We start from the raw sequence: 13,925 nt of genomic DNA, 5'->3' as shown, positions 1-13,925 counted from the left end.
TTGTAACTAGAGTGGCAAAGGACTAAACAAAAATGAATTTGAGATAGAAATTTCCAAGAACTGATAAATCTATTTCATCTGAAAGTTTGGAATACACTAGAAATGATCTCTGATGTCCTGGCCTCAATATTTCAGTAGCCTCTTCTAACTAACCCACCTGATACCAGAACTTCTCAATAAAACAGATTTCCGAATAGCAAACCTCAGATATCATCAGGGGCTGACACTGATATAAAACATGAATGACCTTTGGTGAGGGGGGAGGTAGTTCACATGCGTAAAGTGTTTATATACTGAGAAAGTCAGAAATTCAGAAAGCCACTAAGTTTCAGAATAGTAGATTTTGATGTTTTTGTCCTAGGAAATGATGTCAGAGCAGAACCCATTTTGTGAGGCTACTTTATTTCCATCATCACTGAAATTCATAGTAACATAAGCTTTGAAATGATATAGTAATTTCATTCAGGATTCAGAAATCAGAGGCAATATCTAGGATAGGAAATAATTAGAAATAGACAAGGACATTTACAATATGGAGGAAATTTGGCTTTAATTCAGTTCTATAAAGATTAAATAATCTGAGCAGCGGAATAATTCAGCTGAAGGTAATAAAATCCAAACACGGTTTTAGCCCTACCAACTTAGAACATTCTTTTGTGTAGCTTGAGAACCCCTCTGCATATGTTGAACATAAAAGACACACACACCAACAAAAAAGCAAGCAAGCGCCAAATGTAAGACCACATTTCACTAGAGAGCGAAACTGAAGACACCGGAAACGAAGGCGCGATTCCTTGCAACAGAGTCGGCATCTGTGCCTTCTTGCTTTCTGCCCTTCTTAGACGTGATATAACAGCACTACTCTTTGGCTCCTTTAAAACAAGAGATGCTCCTCAGCTCATCAGTTTTATTAGCATGAAACTCAAATTTACATAAATCTTAATAAAGTAAAAATAAAGCATAAGGCATAACCATATGTCATTAATTCCTATAAAATATTATATTCCTATATAATATATATTTCTATAATGTAATATATATTCCTACATATAATATATAATTCCTATATATTAATTACATGGACTGTTTAGATGTTGGAGAAAAAGGAGATTAAGACAGTGTTTTTCTCTCACAGAGCCAAGAGGCTGTTCTGCAAATTACAAACGGAAATGTCTAAAGTGGCCAGGTGGGGTAAAAAAAAGTATATACCCCATCCACTGAATACAAATGTATGAATGTGTACTATGTGCCAGGGACTGTCTATTGGCTGGGGCTACAGTGGGGAATAAAGAAAAGCGCCTGCTGTCATAGCACTAACATCCTAGTCGGGGGATCAGAAGTTGAATATATTAGGTGAAGATGTGTGTATAAAGAAAAATCAAACACCAAAAATGCCTCTCTGAGGAGGGACACTAGTGCCAAGGCCTGAACGGCAGAGATCTAGGGGAAGAAAGTTAGGAATGTATTTGGTGAGTTGAACAAGGAGGCTTAAGTGACCACTGTGCAGTGAGGGAGGAGTAGGAGGTAGGAGCTGAGCTCACAGGTACAAGAGCCAGGTCTCCTTGTAGGAGCATGGATTATTCTCAGTGTAACAAACTACAGTGTTTCTGAGCAAGGAGTAGCATGATCTGACACATATTAAAAGGTTAATTCTGGCTACTTTGTGAAGAACCAAGGAAGTTCCTGTAGGAGCCCAACAGTGGGAAGCAGGGAAGTCCTGGAGTGCTCCAGGCAACTGGCAATGGCAGCTACAATCCAGGGTGGCTACAAGGGAGAGTAGCGAGCAGTGGCTGGTTTCTAAATATATTTGGAAGCTTGAGAAAACTGGTTGTGCTGATGGATTGATTTTGAGGGATCAAAGGTAACTCATTCTAAGATTTTCACTGGATACGCAGTCATGACGTGGGAGGAATGGGTTGGAAGTGGGAAGAGGTAGATTTTCAAGGGTATTGTTTTAGACATTTAAATTCAGATGTCTTATCTAGATGGAGATGTCATGGATATTGTTTATATTAAAAAGTTACTGATTTTCACATACTGATCTTAGTCACCTTGGTGAGTTTAATTCTAATTGTTTAGATTCTCCCCTGATTTTCCGCTGTTGCTACATGTGCTGCCAAAATGAGCACTATCTCGGATGATCGCTGCAGACAAATCATCTGCAAGTAACAATTTGATTCCTCCTTTCAAATCCTTATATTTTATGTCTTGTGCTAAGATCTCCTGTAAAATGCTTCAAAGATGTGATGTCCAGCAACTATACTGTGATATTTACAAAGTGCTCACAGAATGAGACAGAGGAAACAGTACATCAAATATGATTCCCTCATAAATAAAAGCATATTTTCAAAACAATAGCAGATCTATATCTAAGGAACAGTTTAATATCCGAGTGAGTACAATACAAGCTGACACAGGTACAATCCTATGTTAACCAAACCGAAAATGCAGTAACACAGCTGTCATGTCTCCACAGCTGATTCAAATGGTTGCTACCCATGTTTATTTAGAAAGAGCATGGCATTGTTTAGTGCTTTATTAACAGAAAGCAAATGTCTGCAAATATGTAATGTTGACACATGGGGGAAGTTGCAATATAAAGAATGGTAGCCTTTGCTAATGTCATTGTAGTTTTTTTCTTGATTTTTAAAATTATTACTATTACTATTTTTGAGAGACAGGGGTCTCACTGTGTTGCCCAAGCTGGTCTCCTGAGTAGCTGGGACTACAGGTGTAGCACGCCAGTGTGCTGGGCTCAACCTTTGACAATTTCAAAGCAACAAAATCTGAGACATGATAGTATATTGCATTATTTTATGCTTTCTGCAATGATTATATATGTTCTGAAGTCTCAATTCAATTGGTTTAATAAATTTTCACTAAAAATCTTATTTATATGGAGATGAATGAAGACTATTTTCTGATTTCAAGCTAGGAAACAGCTGAAGAGACACAAGAACTCTTGTGGGAAATGGTCGTACTGCTTGTTGAACTGTCAGGTCAAAGTTGAGCAGGAAACTCCCAAATCAGACATAAGGGCTTCTTGGGTCTCCGAGAGTTAGGATCAACTACTACCTAAACAACAGATACTCTTTGGCCCAGCATTTTTAAAACAATTGTTTGTGATGTACCTGCATCATAAACACCTACAATGCTTATGGAAATGCAGATTCTAAGGCCCCACCTCCAGAATCTAATTCCTTGTAAGCAGAATGGACCCCAGAAACCTGCATTTTTAAGCACCCTCACATTTAGGAGCCACTATTTTGCATCTTGATCCACAAACATCACAGCCACAAATAAGAGGGGGGGAAGAGGTTTAGTAAAACTATCAAAGTCACCAGCAGTTTAAATTGATGTCAAATATGATTTTTATTAAAGAGCCAGCTAAATAAACAGTAACTTAAAAGAAATGAATAGGACTTCTCCTATATTATATATATTCTCCCATAAATGCATTTTTAGTTTTAATTTGCATTTCCCTAATGATGAATAATGTTGATCATCTTTCCATTTACTTGGTGCACAATTAGGTACCTTCTTTTGTAAATGTCTGTGGAAAGTTTTTTTAACTGGGATGTCTGTCTCATTATTGAGGTTTTTTTTTGTTTGTTTGTTTGTTTGTTTTTTTGAGGCAGAGTCTTGCTCTGTCGCCCAGGCTGGAGTGCAGTGGCGCGATCTCGGCTCACTGCAAGCTCCGCCTCTCGGGTTCACGCCATTCTCCTGCCTCAGCCTCCTGAGTAGCTGGGACTACAGGCGCCTGCCACCGTGCCCCGCTAATTTTTTGTATTTTTAGTAGAGACAGGGTTTCACCATGGTCTCCATCTCCTGACCTTGTGATCCGCCCGCCTCGGCCTCCCAAAGTGCTGGGATTACAGGCGTGAGCCACCGTGCCCGGCCTCATTATTCAGTTTTATTCAGTTTTAAGAGTTCTCTGTTATGTGCTGCAAATATTTTTACCCTGGTCCTGGTTTACCTTTTCCTTTTATTAATGGTTTCTTTTGAAAAGCCTAAGTTTTTAATTCTGATGAGGTCGAAATGATGATTTTTTCTTTTTTGAGATAGGGTCTGACTCTGTCGCCCATGCTGGAGTGCAGTTAGTGGTCCAATCATGGGTCACTGCAGTCTTGACCTCCTGGGCTCAAGCCACCCTCTGGCCTCATCCTCCCAAGTAGCTGGGAGTATAGGCACACACCACCACAACTAGCTAATTTATTATTACTTTTTGTAGATACAGGTCTCACTATGTTCCCCAGGCTAGTTTCAAAACTCCTAGTCTCAAGTGATCCTCCCACGGTAGCCTCCAGAAGTGTTAGAATTATAGGTGTGAACCACTGCGCCCAGCCTCATTTTTTCTTTCATGGTATGTGTTTCTGGTATTTTAAAACTATGTCCAGTTTGCAAATATTTCTATGAAAAGATTGGTTTTATTCTAAAAGTTTTACACCTTTAACTTTTAGATATGAGCCTATTTATTATTGTCCATTTTAAGTTAATTATGGCGATGGTGTGAGTTAAAAGATTAAAGTTCACTTTTTCTTTCTCTGTAAATATCCAGTAGGCCTAGTATCCTTTGTTGAAAAAGATTTTTTTTTTTATCCTTTAAGTTCTGGGGTACATGTGCAGAACGTGCAGTTTTGTTACATAGGTATACACGTGCCATGGTGGTTTGCCTGCACCCATCAACCTATCACCTATATTAGGTATTTCTCCTAATGCTATCCCTCCCCTAGCTGCCCAACCCCCGACAAGCCCCAGTGTGTGATGTTACCCTCTGTATGTCCATGTGTTCTCATTGTTCAACTCCCACTTGTGAGTGAGAACAGGTGGTGTTTGGTTTTCTGTTCTTGTGTTAGTTTGCTAAGAATGATGGTTTCCAGCTTCATCCACGTCCCTTCAAAGGACATGAACTCATCCTTTTTTATGGCTGCACAGTATTCCATGTTGTATATGTGCCACATTTTCTTCATCCAGTCTATCACTGATGGACATTTGGGTTGGCTCCAAGTCTTTGCTATTGTGAATAGTGCTGTAATAAACAAAGGTGTGTATGTGTCTTTATAGAATGATTTATAGCCCTTTGGGTACATACCCAATAATGGGATTGCTGGGTCAAATGGTATTTCTAGTTCTAGGTCCCTGGAGAATCACCACACTGTCTTCCACAATGGCTGAACTAATATACATTCCTCAACAGTGTAACAGTGTTCCTATTTCTCCACATCTACTGCAGCATCTGTCGTTTCCTGACTTTTTTTTTTTTTTTTTTTTTTTTGAGACGGAGTCTGGCTCTGTCGCCCAGGCTGGAGTGAAGTGGCCGGATCTCAGCTCACTGCAAGCTCCGCCTCCTGGGTTTATGCCATTCTCCTGCCTCAGCCTCCAGAGTAGCTGGGACTACAGGCGCCCGCCATCTCGCCCGGCTAGTTTTTTTTTTGTATTTTTTAGTAGAGACGGGGTTTCACTGTGTTAGCCAGGATGATCTCAATCTCCTGACCTCGTGATCCGCCTGTCTTGGCCTCCCAAAGTGCTGGGATTACAGGCTTGAGCCACCACGCCCGGCCCGTTTCCTGACTTTTTAATGATCAACATTCTAACTGGCATGAGATGGTATCTCATTGTGGTTTTGATTTGCATTTCTCTAATGACCAGTGATGAGCTTTTTTTCATGTCTGTTGGCTGCATAAATGTCTTCTTTTAAGAAGTGTCTGTTTACAGTCTTCGCCCACTTTTTGATGGGGTTGGTTTTTTCTTGTAAATTTAAATTCATTGTAGATTCTGGATATTAGCCCTTTGTCAGATAGATTGCAAAACTTTTCTCCCATTCTGTATGTTGCCTGTTCACTCTGATGATAGTTTCTTTTGCTTTACAGAAACTCTTTAATTAGATCCCATGTGTCTATTTTGGCTTTTGTTCCCATTGCTTTCGGTGTTTTAGACATGAAGTCTTCGCCCACGGCTATGTCCTGAATGGTATTGCCTAGGTTTTCTTCTAGGATTTTTATGGTTTTAGGTCTTACTTTTAAGTCTTTAATCCATCTTGAGTTAATTTTTATATAAGGTGTAAGGAAGGGGTCCAGTTTTTTTCTGCATATGGCTGGCCAGTTTTCCCAACACCATTTATTAAATAGGGAATCCTTTCTCCATTGCTTGTTTTTGTCAGGTTTGTAAAAGATCAGATGGTTGTAGATGTGTGGTGTTATTTCTGAGGTCTCTCTTCTGTTCCACCGGTTTATGTAGCTGTTTTGGTACCAGCACCATGCTGTTTTGGTTACTGCAGCCTCGTAGTATAGTTTGAAGTCAGGTTCAGGTAGTGTGATGCCTCCAGCCTTGTTCTTTTTGCTTAGAGTTGTCTTGGCTACGTGGGCTCTTTTGTGGTTCTATATGAAATTTAAAGTAGCTTTTTCCAATTGTGTGAGGAAAGTCAACAGTAGCTTGATGGGGACAGCATTGAATCTATAGATTACTTTGGGCAGTATGGCCATTTGCATGATATTGATTCTTCCTATCCATGAAAATGGAATGTTCTTCCATTTGTTTGTGTCCTCTTTTATTTCATTGAGCAGTGGTTTGTTGTTCTCCTTGAAGAGGTCCTTCATATCCCTTGTAAGTTGGATTCCTAGGTATTTTGTTCTTTGTAGCAATTATGAATGAGAGTTACTCATGATTTGGCTCTCTGTTATTGGTGTATAGGAACGCTTGTGATTTCTGCACACTGATTTTGTATCCTGAGACTTTGCTGAAGTTGCTTATCAGCTTAAGGAGATTTTGGGCTGAGACGGTGGGGTTTTCTAAATATACTATCATGTCATCTGCAAACAGAGACAATTTGACTTCCTCCTTTCCTATCTGAATACCCTTTCTTTCTTTCTCTTGCTTGATTTCCCTGGCCAGAACTTCCAATACTATGTTGAATAGGGGTGGTGAGACAAGGCACCCTTGTCTTGTGCCAGTTTTCAAAGGGAATGCTTTCAGTTTTTGCCCATTCAGTATGACACTGGCAGTGGGTCTGTCATAAACAGCTCTTATTAGTTTAAGATACATTCCATCAATACCTAGTTTATTGACAGTTTTTAGCATGAAGGGGTGTTGAATTTTGTCAAAGGCCTTTTCTGCATCTACTGAGAGAGTCATGTGGTTTTTGTCATTGGTTCTGTTTATGTGATGGATTATGTTTATTGATTTGCATATGTTGAACCAGCCTTGCATCCCAGGGGATTAAGCCAACTTGATCGTGCTGTATAAGCCTTTTGGTGTGGTGCTGGATTTGGTTTGCCAGTATTTTATTGAGGATTTTCACATCAATGTTCATCACAGGGATATTGGCCTGATATTTTTTTTGTTGTGTGTCTGCAGGTTTTGGATCAGGATGATGCTGGCCTCATAAAATGAATTAGGGAGGATTCCCTCTTTTTCTATTGTTTGGAATAGTTTCAGAAGGAATGGTACCAGCTCCTCTTTGTATCTCGGGTAGAACTTGGCCGTGAATCTGTCTGGTCCTGAACTTTTTTTGGTTGGTAGGCCATTAATTACCGCCTCAATTTCAGAACTTGTTATTGGTCTATTCAGGGATTCAACCTTTTCCTGGTTTAGTCTTGAGAGGGTGTATGTGTTCAGGAATTTATCAATTTCTTCTAGATTTTCTAGTTTACTTGCGTAGAGGTGTTTATAGTATTCTCTGATGGTTGTTTGTATTTCTGTGGGATAAGTGGTGATATCCCCTTTATCATTTTTTATTGCACTGATTTGATTCTTCTCTCTTCTTTATTAGTCTGGCTAGTGATCTATTTTGTTGATCTTTTCAAAAACCCAGCTCCTGGATTCATTTATTTTTTGAAGGATTTTTTTGTGTCTCTATCTCCTTCATTTCTGCTTTGATCTTGGTTATTTCTTGTCTTCTGCTAGATTTTGAAATTGTTTGCTTTTGCTTCTCTACTTCTTTTAATTTTGATGTTATGGTGTCGATTTTAGATCTTTCCTACTTTCTCTTGTGAGCATTTAGTGCTATAAATTTCCCTCTGCACACTGCTTTAAATGTGTCCCGGAGATTCTGGTACTTTGTGTCTTTGTTCTCACTGGTTTCAAAGAACATCTTTACTTTTGCCTTCATTTCGTTATTCACCCAGTAGTCCTTCAGGAGCTGGTTGTTCAGTTTCCATGTAGTTGTGCGGTTCTGAGTGAGTTTATATCCTTGTTAATTTTCTGTCTCGTTGACTAATATTAGCAGTGGGTGTTAAAAGTCTCCTACTGTTATTGTGTGGGAGTCTAAGTCTCTTTGTAGGTCTGTCAGAACTTGCTTTATCAATCTGGGTGCTCCTGTATTGGGTGCATATGTATTTAGGACAGTTAGCTCTTCTTGTTGCATTGATCCCTTTGCCATTATGTAATGCCCTTCTTTGTCTCTTTTGGTCTTTGTTGGTTTCAAGTCTGTGTCATCAGAGACTAGGATTGTAACCCCTGCTGAAAAAGAGTATTCTTGTGTCACTGAATTACCCTGGCACATATAGACAAGAAGTTTTAAACTGCATCTTCAAAACATGTAGTTTAAATCTTCTAATTTGTTTAATCTTTTTAAAACTTGTTTGGTCTATTCTAGATGCTTAACATTTTCCATGTAATCTTGAAAAGCAGCTTATCAATTTGTAAAAAACAAAAAACAAAAAACAAAAAACTGTCTGTTGAAATTTCTATTGGAATTGGTTAATCTAAAACCGATCTGGGGAGAATTATCTTCACAATCTTCCAATCCATGAACGCAGGATCTTTCTCAGTATATCTAGGAGTTCTTTACTTTACTACATTACAGTTTTCAGTGCACAGGTCTCAACACTGTTCTGTTCAATTTATCCCAAGGTATGCAATGATTTATGATATTGTAAATGACATTTTTCTACAACATTTTACTTTTGTACTTGTTATGAAGAAATCAGTTACTTCTGATTATTGACTGTATTACTTTTTGGTATATTCCTTAGGACTTTCTATCCACACAATCACATGGTTTGTAGACAAAATCCTTTTTGTTCTTCCTTTCCAATCTGATGACTCTTACCTCTGCTTCTTGTCTTAATGTAATGACTACTACATCCAGTACAATGTTTAATGTAAGTGATGAAAGTGGACATCCTTGCCACTTTCCCAATCTTAGAAAGAAAGCATTCAATCTTGTACCATTAGTATCATGTTAACTGTTACTTTTCCATAGATACTCCTTATCAGGTTAAAGACATTCTTTTCTATTCTTTGTGTGCTGAACAGATGCTGAATGTTGTCACAGGCTTTTTCTACATCTATTCAAATAATTACAAAAGTTTTTGAAATTTTGTTAAGAAAAATTATATTGTTTTCAAATATTAATCTTGCATTCCTAAGATAAACCCCTTTTGGTCATGATGCATTACCTTGTTATACGTTTCTGGATTTGATTTGCTAATATTCTGTTAGAGATTTCTGAATAAATGTTTGAAGAGATGTAGCTTCTAGCTTTCTTGTAATGCCTGCAATAATCGCCTCATAAAACGTGTAAGGAAGGACATTCTATTCCTCTCTTTCCTAAAAGAGTTTATGTAAGACTAGTATTTTTTCACTAGTTGTCTGATAGAATTTACCAGTTTAGGCATATGAGCCTGCCGTTTTCTTTGTGAAAAGGTTTAAAATTGTAAGTTCTATGTCTTTAACAAATATTTAAAAACTCATTTTCTTATTCTCTCTCAGTGAGTTTTAATAATTTGTATCTTTCAAGTATTTGACCACTTCATCTAAATTGTTGAATTTTTGAGAATGAAGGGATTCATAATTTCTCTCATTCTTTGAATATTTATAAGATCTGTAGGGATATCCCTTATTTCATTACTGATTTTGTCTGCCTTATTTTCTTAACCAATCTAGCTAGACTCAAAGAATCAGTTTTTGTTTACATTGATTTTTTTTCCACTTTCTATTTAATTGATTTCTAGTATATCCTTTATTTTCTTCTACTTGAAGTTGATGCTCTATGTCTTAAACTGGAAATGTAAATTGCTCATTTAAAAATTTTTCTTCTATCTGATATAAACTTTTAAAGCTATAAATGTCTATTTAAATACTGCTTTGCCTAAATTCCAGAAAACTTGGTATGTTGTTCTATCAATTGAATTCCCCCCCAACCACCCCCACTTCCCAAATTCACATATTGAAGCCCTAATCCCCACTATGACTATTATGTGGAGACAGGGTCTATAAGCAGGCAATTAAGGTTAAATGAGGTTATACGGGGGGGGGGGGGGGGCTAATATAACGGGATTAGTATCCTTACAAAAAAGGACACCAGAAAGTCCCCATGCACACATGCGCACCAGAGGGCATGAGAGTTACACAGTGGAATGGCTGCCACCTACAAGCTAGGAAAACAGATCTCAGTGTAAACTGACTACACTGGCACCCTGATTTCACAGATTCCAGACTGTGAGAAAATAAATGTCTGTTGTTTAAGCCACCCAGTTTATGGTATTTTGTTATGGCAGTCTACCGCAAGCAGACTAAGATACGTTACATTTTTGTTTTCAAAGCATTTTCTAATATCCCTTATGATTTCTTTCTTAACCCATGAGTACTGAAAAGCTTCTGGTTTAATTCCCAATTATAAAATATCTGGATTTTCATTGTTACCGATTTCTAATTTAATTTTGCTGTAATCAGACAGTATAATCTATATAATCTCATCTTGGTGGATGTAGTATTTAATAAATACCTATTAGGTCAAGTTACTTAATAGTATTCTTCAAATCTACACCCTTACTGATTTTCCATCTATTTTATCAGTTATGAACAGATGAATGCTGAAATCTTCAGTAATCACTGTGGGTTTGTTCCCTTAATTTTATTCATTTTTTTTCTTCATGTACTTTAAAGCTCCAATATTAGAATTTGGGATTGTTGTATCTACCTGGGGGACCGTCTCTTTCATAATTGTACAATGTCCTTCTTTATCTCTGATAATATTCCCTGTCCTAAAGTCTACTTTGGCTGAAAGTAACATAACCAATACTCTAGCATTTTAAAGATTAATGTTTGCTTGTTTTCCTACGTCTTTTTACATTTAACCTAATTGCATACTTATGAAGAAGTGCATTTCTTCAAAATCAAGACTACTGATGAACAGGGAGAAGATACTTGCAAAATAAGACTAATATCTCCAATATATAAAGAACTCTTAAAAACAATCAGAAAAAATTAAGAGCACTACAGAAAAACAGGTAGAACAGACATGAACAGGCAACATCAAAAGACAAATATAAGCATGGCTCTTAATACTAGGAGATGGTTAACGTTACTCATAATTAAAGACAAACTAAAACTACACTGTGATAAAATTTCTGACCTATGAGATCAGCAACAATTAAAAATAACACATTCTGTTGGAAAGGATGTGGGAAACAGGTACTCTTTTTCACCGATGAGGGAATGCAAGGTGGTACAGACCTTGAAGGAGAATGTGACAATACTTAATGAAACAATGTCAGCATTTACTTTTGACTCACCAACCCCACTTCCATGAATTTATCCTAAACATAAACTTCTTATCCCTTTCCCTACTTGACAAGTGAAAACTGTACATATTTATGATGTACAACATATTTTAAAATATGTACACATTGTAGAATGGCTACATTGAGCTACTACATGCATCACCTCACATAGTTATCATGTTTTATGGTAAGAACACAATATCTACTCTCTCAGCAATTTTCAAGTATACAATACAAATGCTTCTTGACTTATGAGGTGACGTCCCGATAAATCCATCATAAGTTGAAAATAATCACAAGTCTAAAATGTATTTAATATACCAACTTACTTTTCAGGTAGCCTAGTCTCTCCTTAAACATGCTCAGAACACTTACATTAACCTACAGTTGGGCAAAGTCATCTGATAACATGGTATAGGGTAGAGTATCAGTCGTTTACTCTCTGGACTGTGTGGCTGACTGAAAGCTGCAAGAGAGTATTGTACAGCTAGCCTAGGAAAGACCAAAATTCAAAATCTGAAATACTGTTTCTACTCAACATATATTGTGCTTTGGCACCATCATAAAGTCGAAAAACTGCTAAGCTGAACTTATACCTTCTCACTGAAATTTTGTGTCTTTTGACTAACATCTCTCAAATCTCCCTGGTCCCCACCCTCAGGCTCTGGTAACCACCATTCTACTCTCTGCTTCTATATTCTCCATTTCAGTGAGATCATGCATTATTCATCTTTCTGTACTTGGCTTTCACATTTAACATAATGTCCTCCAAGTTCATCCACGTTGTCATAAATGACAGGATTTCCTTATGTTTAAGGCTTAATGGTATTCCACTAAATATGTGTGGAATACTATTAAGAATCCACACAGACACACATATATACATCCCCACATTTTCATTATCCATGTGTCCACTGATGAACCCTTAGGTTGATTCCTCCCTGTCTTGGCCATTGTGAATAATGCTTCAATGAACATGAGAATGCAGATGTCTCTTTGACCTAATTATTTCTTTTCTCTTGTATATATACCTAGTTATGAATTTGCTGGATCACATGGCAGTTCTATTTTTAATTTTTTTTAAGCAGCTGCCACAATGTTTTCCATAATAGTTATACTAATTTACATTCAAACCAACAGTAAACCAGGGTTCCCTTTTCTACACATTCTTGGTCAATATTTGTTGTCTTCTGTCTTTTCGATGACAGCCTTTCTAACAGGTGTGAGATGATAACGCATCTTTGTCTGGATCTGCATTCCTGATGACTGGCGATGCTGAGCATTTTTTCATATAACCGTTAGTCATGTCTAAACATATACTTTCAACAATACAAATTACACCTACACTTATCTTTTGACTGAGCAATTCAAGTTGTAGGAATTTACCCTGAGTGTAACCTTCAAAAAATACAAAAATACATACACAAGAGATTATTCTTTGAAGCACCGTCTGCAATTGCAAAATACGGGAAACAAATGAAATGTTCATATGTAGGACAGTGGGTTGTCTTGGAACATTTCCTCTACGTTTTCTTCAAGTAGTTTTATAGTTTCGGGTCTTAGATATAAGTCTTTAATCCATTTTGAGTTGATTTTTGTATATAGTGAGAGATAGGAGTCGACCCAGCAATTCTACGACTGGCTATTTATCCAAAGAAAAGAAATCAGTATTTCAAAGATACACCTGCACCCCCATGTTTACGGTAGCATTACTCACAATAGCACAGATATGAAATCAACGTAAGTGTCCATCGATGGAAGAACAAAGAAAACTGGTATATATTAAACACGATGGAACACTATTCGGCCATAAAAAAGAATAAAATCGTTATTTTCAGCAACACAGATGGAACTGGAGGTTAAGTGGAATAAGCAAGGCACTGAAAAGCAAATATTGCATGTTCTCACTTATAGAAGGGAGCTAAAAAAGTTTATCTTGTGAAGGTAAAGAGTAGAATGACAGTCACCAGAGGCTGGGAAGCATTTGTTTTTTGGTGTGAGAGGGAGGATGAAGAGAGGCAGGCTGATGGGCTCAAGCGCAGAGTTATTGACAGACAGAAGGAATAAGCCCTAGTTTTTCACAGCAGGGCAGAGTGACTATAGTTAGCAACCATATATTGTGTATTTCAAAGTCACTAGAAGAGAAGACTAGAAATGTTCCTAATACAAAGAAATGATAAATGTTCGAGGTGATGGATAAACACCCTGATTTGATCATTACACAGTCTATGCATGTATCAAATTATCACATGTACCCCATCAATATGTACAATTATGCAATTAAAGAATCCAAAAGTAGAGTAAAAATCCTACATGGAATACAGATAGAAACAAATCAACCAAACTTCATTTCAAATGTACAATGCAGATGGGTATGGGTGTGGGAGAAGGATGAAGAGAAAGATGAAGAACATTATAACC

General features: G+C 37.4%; 1 protein-coding gene across 3 annotated transcripts in view; it reads right to left on the bottom strand.

Annotated features, from left to right (window-relative positions):
* TMEM131 (transmembrane protein 131) overlaps window positions 1-13,925 on the bottom strand; it is a 247,756-nt gene that overhangs the window by 136,133 nt on the left and 97,698 nt on the right. The gene's annotated exons all lie outside the window — the stretch shown is intronic.

Source organism: Rhinopithecus roxellana, chromosome 17 (genome assembly GCF_007565055.1).
Source record: "Rhinopithecus roxellana isolate Shanxi Qingling chromosome 17, ASM756505v1, whole genome shotgun sequence".
Lineage (NCBI taxonomy): Eukaryota > Metazoa > Chordata > Mammalia > Primates > Cercopithecidae > Rhinopithecus > Rhinopithecus roxellana.
The sequence above is the reverse complement of the archived record's forward strand: the minus strand, read 5'-3'. Positions and strand labels throughout refer to the sequence as shown.